This window comes from Manihot esculenta, chromosome 7 (genome assembly GCF_001659605.2).
Source record: "Manihot esculenta cultivar AM560-2 chromosome 7, M.esculenta_v8, whole genome shotgun sequence".
Taxonomy (NCBI): domain Eukaryota; kingdom Viridiplantae; phylum Streptophyta; class Magnoliopsida; order Malpighiales; family Euphorbiaceae; genus Manihot; species Manihot esculenta.
The window spans coordinates 2,028,881-2,039,073 of NC_035167.2; positions in this window are offsets into that span (position 1 = coordinate 2,028,881).

Below are 10,193 nucleotides of genomic sequence, written 5' to 3' on the forward strand. Positions count from 1 at the left end.
CTTGTTCTCGGATTGATTCTTTACAGGCTGCAGAACTTGATACTGATGAAGCTTATTTCCTTATTCAATTTTCAAATTGTAAAGTAAGTCTTATTCACGATCAAACCTAATCATGAAAAGAAATAAGTTAGTTTAAATCAATTCCCCAGTAATGATGCAAATTTTGAAGGATATCAAAGTCACAAAAAAAACATATCCAAATCCAACAAATATAAATTGCATATAGGGTGAATAGAATCAAATCCACAAGAAATTAATACTAAAAATCTCCCATAAATGACCAGAAAAATAAACAATAAAAGTAAAAAAATTGGGGGTTTGATAAAGGGTGAAATTATAATAAAAACAAGACAATTAAAGAAAGCAATAAAATATTTGGAAGAAAATTAATACAAATAAATTCTAGATGAAGAATAGAATCTATTTCAGTTGTGAGAATTGATCATTAAAGCAAAAATATCTTTATTTATTTTAATAAATTAGTTCTAGTTATATAAGACGCTCCTTATAACAAATCTTTCCTTAAGTATAAATTAATTAGGAAACGTTCGCTAATTAACTGTAGTCAATAAACAACCTAAAGAACATCTATTGGATTTAATTTATCAACCGCATTTAGAATTAAAGAAACTCAATTCTAACTAACAAACCAAACCGCATAATGAGTTTAAGCTAGATCATTCCTTAGTGGATTACACTAATTGTTACTAATAACTCAAGCATTTACGGACTTCAAGCATCTAAACTAATAATACATTATCTTGGAAATATGAACAATGGGTCATATTGATCAATTAATAAAACAGTAGTAGTAGTAGTAATAATAATAATAATAATAATTATTATTATTGAAATTGCATAAATATTAGAATAATAAAGATAAAAAATAATGTTAGATCTCACGATCTATGAAAAAACTAAAACGTCAACCTATCATCAATTAGAACTAAAGAGATTAGCCACACATTACTGTAAAAAATATGAAAAGAAGAGAGAAATTTGATCAAAAGAGATGATGTGGGCTGCTGCAGTAAAAAATGTATTTAAATAGCGAAATCTAGAGAAATCCCCTTAAATTTTTTCCTAAAGAATTTGATTTGAGTATCTTTTGTAAAACAACTGATGATCTGAGATCCAGAAATAATAGGGTTTTACAGAGGTTTTTTGGAATATTGAAAAACATAGAACTTAGGGGAGGATCATTCTCCTTTTATCTCTTTTCCTCCTCTGCCAGTGACATACAACGGCCCGGCTATCATTGGGCCACCTGTCTCTGCCATATTGATACGATTGTACGAGGATATCCGGTACCTGTCTCATGCGTAACGGCCCCTGATTCCCTTCGTGCGTGTGTGGATGGGTCTACAAGGTTGAAGGTGGGGCCTTCTTCCCGATTCCGGGCTGGGCCGGGAGATAGGAATAAGACTGAGCCCAAGGAGGATCAGCCTGAGAAGCAGTGAGGGCTGGGCCGGCCTGAGAGGCAATGAGGACTGGGTCGGCCTGGTTGAGAAATCCATATGGACCCTGTATCAAGGTTCGAACGGGCTGGACCTGTTTGTATTGGGGTCGTGTGGGCCTCCGAGCGATGGGTCGTGATCGAGAGCTTGGCCCCTGACCGGGGTGGAGAAATCCAGCGGTCATCAACAACTCTTTTTGATTTGTTTTCTAAAAAAAACTGATGTTTCCTAATCTTTAGGAGAGAATCACGCGAGATTTGAACTGATTTGAGTATTTTAAATGGAAAATTTTTTCCACATCAGATATCCTTCTGCGGGTATTCAGAGGTTTGCCTAAAAACTCAATCAAGTCTGTTCAATAGCCGCGTATAATCAACTTCTTTTCTTTTTTATTTTTAATCATTTATACTATTTTTTATATTTTTATATATAATTCATAAAATTGTCAAAATAAATAATATTTATACTTTGTTTGACTAAATATTTAATTAAAATATATATTCATATTTGACTAAATATTTAATTAAAATATGTATCAAATACATGCATCATTATAATCCAGGGCTAAAGTATAAGTTAACTTAATTTATATTAATGGATTTGATTCCTTTAATTTTTCATTATGCAAAACACATGACATTATATATCTAAATTTTATAAATATATGTATTCTAATGTAAGAAATATCACTACAACCATAACGTTTTGGAATCAAAATTGGTTTGAAACATAATTGTTTCAAACTAGTACACCAATGAACAGAGGATTTCAATATGGAATCAAACCAAAATCGTCCATGGCTAGGCTTAGGTGTGCATACATTACCCTATATACCATAATTTTTTTCCAATTCGTCATTGGATTAAGCTTAAAGAAAAGGAAGTAAGTGAAGATCAAACAAATCAACCCCAAGTAATTTTCATACTTGTTGCCAAATTGGCTGACCAAGTAAGGTGTAAGGATGCCTTCTCAGCCCTCTAACTTGCATTTTTCCTTGGTCGTTTACAAAAAAGACCACCCCATAATCTCCATCTTCTTCACAGAGCCCATGCACTCTTACAAATTCATGCCACTTAGATGGCCGAAGAAATGGTTTGTCATACTCACCAGTCTGACGAACTGCCAGCATAAAATTCCACTTCACTCCTTTTTCATCGAATGCAGTAAAGTTCCTTTCGTAATATCCTTTCTGAATTGGGAATTGCTCCAAGACGTTAGTCGGAACGATAAGCTGATGATTTTTATCTGTTTTTCCAAGTTGTTTGCTGAACACTTTCACCCCATTTGGAATATCTCCGATGATCTCCTTGCTATGGCTCATCTCTGTGTGCTTCTCAGGCTTGCTGAGTTGAGCTTCACTCTCAAACAGGACAGTGCACACTTGAATAAAAGACAAGAAGAAGGTAATGGGTATGCACAAATGGCTGCACTTTGCATTTATATTTATATTGGGATTATGGATCCTTAATTAAAGATTACCTTTTTTCTCAGTGGAACATATTATATAATTTAGTTTTCAAAACGTCGGTTGATTGGCGTCGTGACTGAGGTGTTCTTAACTTTCTCCCTCATTTCAAAATTCACATGCAGTAGCCGTCTAGTCATTGCATGGGGGCCCATGAGTGTGGCAAACAGTGACTAATAGCATCAGCTTTCTAGGACGACAAAACTGAATCGCCCGCCAGCACGAGCTGGCAATTTTTACCCATTTGTGGTTTATTTGGGATTGCTTGAAATTGGTAATCCCTCCACCAATATTTTAGGATTTAAATAATAATATTTTAATAATAATTATAAAACTATTACTTTAATAGCAGAAAATATTTTAAAATTATTATAAAAATATTATTTTTTGAATATTGAATGATTTATAAAAATAAAAATGTTATTATTGCATGGTGTTAGGGTTTTGAATAGAACACTTTAGTCAAAGGATGTTGGGATATTAGTGGTATATACATGTTGGGTTATTCCCTGGAAAATATGTATATGCATTGATTAGTTTATGTCTGTTTCTTTCTTTTTGATAAGATTCTTTTCTTTTATTTTATCTTATCTTTATGTGTTGGACACGTCAGCTAAATCCTTAGATGCTTCTGTTGTCATGTATGAACACATCGGCGCCGCCTTGCTCTTACTTCAATCTTTCTATTCTTTTCTTCTTACCTTAGATTTTGCTGATTGATATCATAAAGTATCATTTTTCCAATTGATCTTTTTTGTCAAAGATAAACTATAAAAATGAAATGCTGACATCAAATCATTTCACAGGAAAAGCTTAACTATTGCCAGATGCAATATTTATATTTAATAGTAATAAAATATTTATATTTAAAGAATAAAATATATATTTAAAAATTATTTAATTTAACTTATAAGTTGATCAAATCAGATCTTAGTTTAAAATTATTAATGACTGAAGATATCAGTTTGATTTGAATTAAATTTTATTATATTTTAATTAGATTATTTAATAAGATACTTTTTAACGCTAATATCAAACAGATTATTTACAGGAAATTTTTCTACCATTATTTTTTTATATTACAGTTTTTTAAATTAAATTTAAAATAAAATTATAAAAAAGAACTATAGATTTAAGTTTTAAACTAGTTTCTAGATTAAAATATAGACATAAATGTAAATAAAAAATATTAAAGATAGCCTAGGCATGGAAAAGCAAGCAGTACTGGACGATGATCCAACAGCACCGCCATCACCGCTACCGAGTGGCCCGTAGACGCCGGGAAAACCGTCGTAGGGACGTCTTCAACTGAAGCCTCATTAAAAACAACAACAGAATCAAAGAGATTCTCTCTCAATCCGGTCGTCCACTAAAAGATAAGAGGGAGAAAACGTGCCATGGCAGAACCAAGCAAAACGAATATTTTCATCTCTGCTCAAAATCTCTCTAAAAATTAGAAAGAGCAAGAAAAGTTAGCAGCTAGCCTGGTTAGTAAGCAAGATTCAATTTTTCCCCCCCAAGAGCTCAGTTGTTAAATAATTGATATATGTGTATGTAAAGAAAAAATCAGGTTATTTTGTGAGCATCCAAAAGGTTGGAATTTATAATAAAGAATATTGTTTTTAAGAAAGTATAGTCCACCAATTTCAAGAATTAATCGACTAGAGCACCAATTTCAAAAACTCATTGTATACAATTAAGAAACCCTAATTAAACTTCTTAGTGTATGGACAAATAGAAAGCATGCAATGAAGCACAGCCCAATCTGATATAATTAGATTTGATGATCTGAGATCCAATAGAATAGGGTTTTACAAGGGTTTTTGTATCAAAGAATAAAGCTTCCACTTTCTGAGGAGGAGACTCCCTTTTATCCATTTCGTCTTGCTTGCTAGTAACGTGTAAAGGCTTCTCCAGGATTGGGTCACGCGTCCCTGCCATACAGATTCGGGCGTACGAGGGTATCAAGCGCCTGCCCCATGCGTAACGGCCTCTGATTCTCCTTGTGCGTACGTTCGAGCGGATCTGCTAGGCTGTCTGGCGAGTATCATTCTGGATCCTGGGTTGGGCCGAGAGTTGGGCTAGAGAGGAAAGGGCCTGTGATCGCGGACTGGGTCGATTTAAACGAGGAAGCTTGGTCGAGCCCGTCCTTGAAGGTTGGATGGGCTGGGCCTGCTTTGAGTACCAAGTAGGTGGGCCTTTACTTTGTGGGCTTTAGGTTGTGGCCGAGACTCTAGACTGGGGTGAAGAAATCCAGCGGTCATCAATTGCCCCTTCACCTTCTCGATAGTTATTGCTCCAACTGCCGAGGGGGTGAATACCGAGAACCATTATGACCGCGCCTGCTCGTGTTCAGATGCCTTCATAATACCCTTTCATCTTTTTGTCATTCCTCATTTCTCGAATCCTATTTGCCTCTTTCCTTTTCTAGCCTTTCCTTACCTCTTAGATACTCTGCTCTTCTTTACTTCCTTATCATTATCGCCTGGACGCGCTTCTTTTTCCTTTTCCATGAATATCTTTTAAAGGTCCTGACATTGTGGGCTTAGAGTCTAGAGTTACTTTGCGCTAAGACTTCAGATTTTGAGTATATATCAGTGTTGACTCTTCTTCACTTCTTGGCCCTTTGTCGGAGAAAAAGAGTCCTTTCTTCCAGCGAGATTCTCCTGTTTTTTCCGCAAAGGATGTATTTGACGCCTTCTTCAAACGGATTAAGGTGAGTCCGGGGCTTCATTGCCTTGCTGCCCCAGGGGTTTGCTTTAATCTTGCTTTCATTATTTTGACAAAAGATTATCCTGACTTGTCTCTGTTCGGAACTTTTTGCAGTACCTGAGATAAAGATGGATCAGTTCAAACCTCTTGAAAATCTGATATTACCTCGAGGGAGTCGGAAGGTTGCTTCTGAGGTCCTTCTAGCAGGGCGGTTGATGGGTGGAGTCATTTGGCCAGTCGTTGAAACTGTTTTACCTAGATCGTCTGGCTGGCCTCCTCCTTTGGTTGTTGTTCGGGCTCTAAAGAGGCTATGGGTTGCTGGGAGATCTGTTTTGACTTTATCTTTCTTCGAGAAGGAAATTTCCCCGATGTCCATGTTGTCTGCTTTTGATATAAATGGAAGTGGAGAAAATGATCAATTTATTACCCCCTTTGGTGTGAAGTACTCGTATTATGAAAGGCTGAGATCTGCTGCACTCAGTCAAGCTTCCGACGATGCCTTCGAATATATGCTCTGTGATCTTCTTGAAGCCGTAACTCGAAGACTTATGTTTTTCATGCGTGACATACGAACAACATATAATATCTGAGCTTGTTCGAATGTATCGTGCATCACATTTGGGCAACCGAATGTTTGTCCATAGGGGAACAGTGAGAAATGCTTATGGGAATCAACTTGTTCAGTTCTCCTATAATAACGAAACAGGGTTCGGCCGACCTACTGAGCTCGTTTCCCGTATTCAAGAGTTCCTCTGTATCGAAAACTAGGATAATGATAGGCGATAGTGATGTAAACGCAGACGATGTATCTGGTCATGTAAATCCTCTAAGGATAGCTTTTTGTTCTGTAATGTGGGTATTTGTAACGCGCTGTAATGAAACTTTTCTTTTAATGAAATTCTTGTTTTTCATTCATACTTGAGCTGTTCTTCCTTTGTCATGGGTGAAGTACTGAGACTGCTTTCTTCGTAGTTTTATCCAACTAAATTTTGTTTTGCTTTTCCCGAGCTGGGCTGACCATATTCGTGAGCTCTTGCTTTTAATCGATGAGCTGAGCTCCGGACTCACTTAGCCAACTGAGCTTTCGGTTAACTTTTTCCGAACTAGAGTATCCGACCTGGGAGCTCTGTCCTTACTCGATGAATTGAGCTTTGAGTCTCCTTAGCCAACCGAGCTCTCAAGTTATGTTTCCCGGGTTGGACTAATCGACCTGTGAGCTTTGTCTTTTATTCATGAGTTGGACTCTGAGCCCTCAGCTCTGTACAATTCCGGAGTGCCCTCATCGCTTCTTTCCGACCTCATAGCCTTTGTTTAATAACGATAAGTCAAATTTATAACTTTTTAAGTGGTGGGCAGGTCTGACCTTTACCGTGCTCCTATCTGCTTGTATTCTTGAGCCTTTTCATGACTTGCCCCTCTATTTCCTCGGTATTTACCATAGGGGTGGTGAAGTGGTAAATTTTTGTAAGTTAAGTTGTACTGACTGGGAAATCCAGGTAGAGCCCTGTCTTTAAGGTTCGGACGAGTTGGGCTTGTATTATGTAAACGGCGAATGGGCTTTTGAATGATGGGCTGTCATCGTGGACCTGGCTCTTGGGGATAAGCCCAGCGATCATCTTTTTGCCCCTTTACCTTCTCGCCGGTTATTATCTAACCGTTGAGAGGGGAAACTTCGAGAGTAATTAATGATCGCACCGTTCCAAGACAAAACTGTTCAGATCAACGTTCCGTCTCATTATTGCCTTTCATTTCAACTTCTTTCTGTCTTCTGAAGAAACTAGCTCTCTTCTGCTGTCTGTTGTCCTGCTACTCCTCCTGCTTTTTTCACCCTATTGCATTTTCAGGTACGCTTTTTTGTTCTTCCATGGAAGGTCCAAAGCTCCCCGATGTCGTTAATCTTAGGTCGCATATTACTTCTTCCAACATAATTAAGCACATTTCCCAGAGGCTCTTAGATACTCCTCTGTATCTTATTCGAGCGCCTTTTCAAAACGAAAGGATAGTCCTTCCTAACCCTCCTCCTCCTGGTTTGACGGATCCCCAAAGGGGTTGCTGTATAGTGTTCTTTCTCAAACAGAGGGATTTTGGTCTACCGTTTCCTTTTACCCCTTTCTTTATTGAGGTTTTCGAGTACTTCGGGGTAACCCCTCGAATGTTATCCCCAAATTCGATTTTGTTTCTGTCCTGTTTTGAGTCTATCTGCCTAAGTTGGGGTTTTACCCCCACAGCGTGTCTGTTTGTCACTTTTTTCCGTCTGGTTAGGGCGGTTCAGAATTTTTATTACTTTTTACCCCGTAGTGGGTTGTCTCTTTTCACGGGCTACAAGGATTCCATAAAGGGATGGGTAGAGAATTTCCTTGTGGCGGAGTTGAAATTAGAGTCCGCCCGATCGTGGGAGGTGGATCTAAGTTGGGAGGAGGTCCATCCGGGTTGCAACGAGCTGCCCCAATTGAGCCTTATTGAGCAGGTGGGGTTGCTTCGACTGACTTCCGTTGAAAGGAAGTATGACGTCGAGAAGTGTATGTTCGTGTCCAATCTTAGGGATATCCGGGACACGGGTATATTGCTTTGTCTAGTGATTCTGTTTCTTCTTTGCTCATGATATCAGAAAGTATGCTGACTCTTTATAATTTCGTGTTTTTTGCAGCTTCTGAGGTTAAAATGGATGAAATCAGGTTCCCCAAGAACTTTGTCCTGTCTTGGGATAATATGCACGCCGTTTTCGACGCTTTTTCGGCTGGGCGTTTGGTGTCTGAGGCTGCGGCGAAGGTGGTTCAAGCTGTTTCCTCCAAAAAGGTTAGCCGACCTCTTGCCAAAGCTTCTTCTCGAGCTTCTAAACCAAGCTCTCGCGGCACCAAATCATGTCGGCCATCTAGCCGTGGTGGATCGAGCTCAACTCTTAAGCCCGCTGAAGGGTCTAAATCTACTCCAGCTTCCTCGGAGGGCGCGAGGGAAACCTCCCTAGCCATTGTGGAGCAGACCCAAGTCGTTGAGCAAGTGGAGTCGGGTCTTGTCCATTCTCCTGAAGGGGTGTCAGGGGGAAAATCTAAGTCCCCCGTTACTGAAGACAAGGAGGCCTTTGGGATAGGGATGGAGATCATCCTCATAGAGGACCAAATCCCAGATGTTCCTACCCAAGATGCCCCCGCCTCTGTGGGGACTGGACCTGAGGGGTCTGAAGGCATTCCACTAAAGACCGGGGATAAGCGCCCAGCCCCTTCTGGAACATCTTCCCCATCTCCTGCTCGGAAGAGATCCAGGGCCGCCACAGGGTCTTCTCCAGCTCTTCCTCCCATTGGGAAGGAGAAAGGTGTTCCTGCTGTGCCTTTGTTGTCTTCTTCTGACAACGCTCTAAACGCGTCGGACATTACCTCTGAATCTCCGACCAGTGCTGTTGCCGAACTTCTTAGAGAGCGAATGTTCGGCGGAATTTCCGAGGCCTCAGATCCGCGTCTTCTTGCCCTGACTAGTCTCTTAGCCAGTTCTACCAAGGAACAAGCGTCCTTTCGGTCTCGCTCTCGTGAGGAGCTCGGATCGACGATTAGGGAGATGCTTCTGATGGTAAATTACTTTTCCACTTCTCTTTTAATTTGCTTCATTTCTTTTTCTTGACGATTGTTATTCCGTACTAGGTGACGGGCCTCTTTATGGAGGTGGATGTTCGTGATCGCTCCTTTCGGGAGTCTGTAGACCGTCAGATTGAAGAGGCACGTCTGGATGAAAATCTATCTGCAACTAGTGACGCCAGGGGTAACCTTGCAGCAGCTCGGGAGCATACCCAGTCCCTCCAGGTAGAGTTGCACTCTGCGCTGGAGGTCATTAAAAAGGCTGAGGAGAAGGCAGCTGAGACAGCAGAGCACACCAAGTCTTTAGAAGCAGAGCTGTCTCATACTCGCAAGGTTCTCAAGGAGTCTGATGAGAGAGCAGCTGCCGTGGAGGCTCATTGTGCAGAAGTCTTAAAGCAGTTGTCCTCTATGACGGAGGCCCTTCGAGAGAGAGATGAGGCTGTGAGCCAGAGAACTGAGGTCCAGCGTCAATATGAGGCCTTAAAGGCTGATTCTGAAGGACTGCAGGTTCACCTGAAAGAGGTGAAAACTCAGAAGGAAAGGGCCCTAGCTCGGGTGGAGGTCCTTGAGCGGGAGTTGAGTACGAGCTCTGATCGTATCCGAGACCTGGCTTCGTCGGCTGAAGAGTTCAACCTTCGGCACCAACAGCTCAACCATGAAGTCAGGACCTTGGAACGTAAGTGTTCAGCCCTGCTCAAGGTAGTAAAACATGTTGAAGGCAGGGCTCAGCTAGAGCGTGAGCAATGTATAGCGGAGTATCAGGAGTCTGATGAACTGAAGAGGAAGATCGAGCAGGCCTGTGAGGTTCACCTTCAGGACTACAAAGATTCTTCTGAATTGAAAGCGTTTGTAGCTGAGGCTTGTGAAGCACATCTTGATGAATATAAAGCTTCCGCTGAGATGGGGTCGGCTATTTTTAAGAAAGCCTTCCGTATGTACATAACCGGTTACAATCGTGGTTTAAGGGAAGGTAGACACGCTCCTGATATTCCT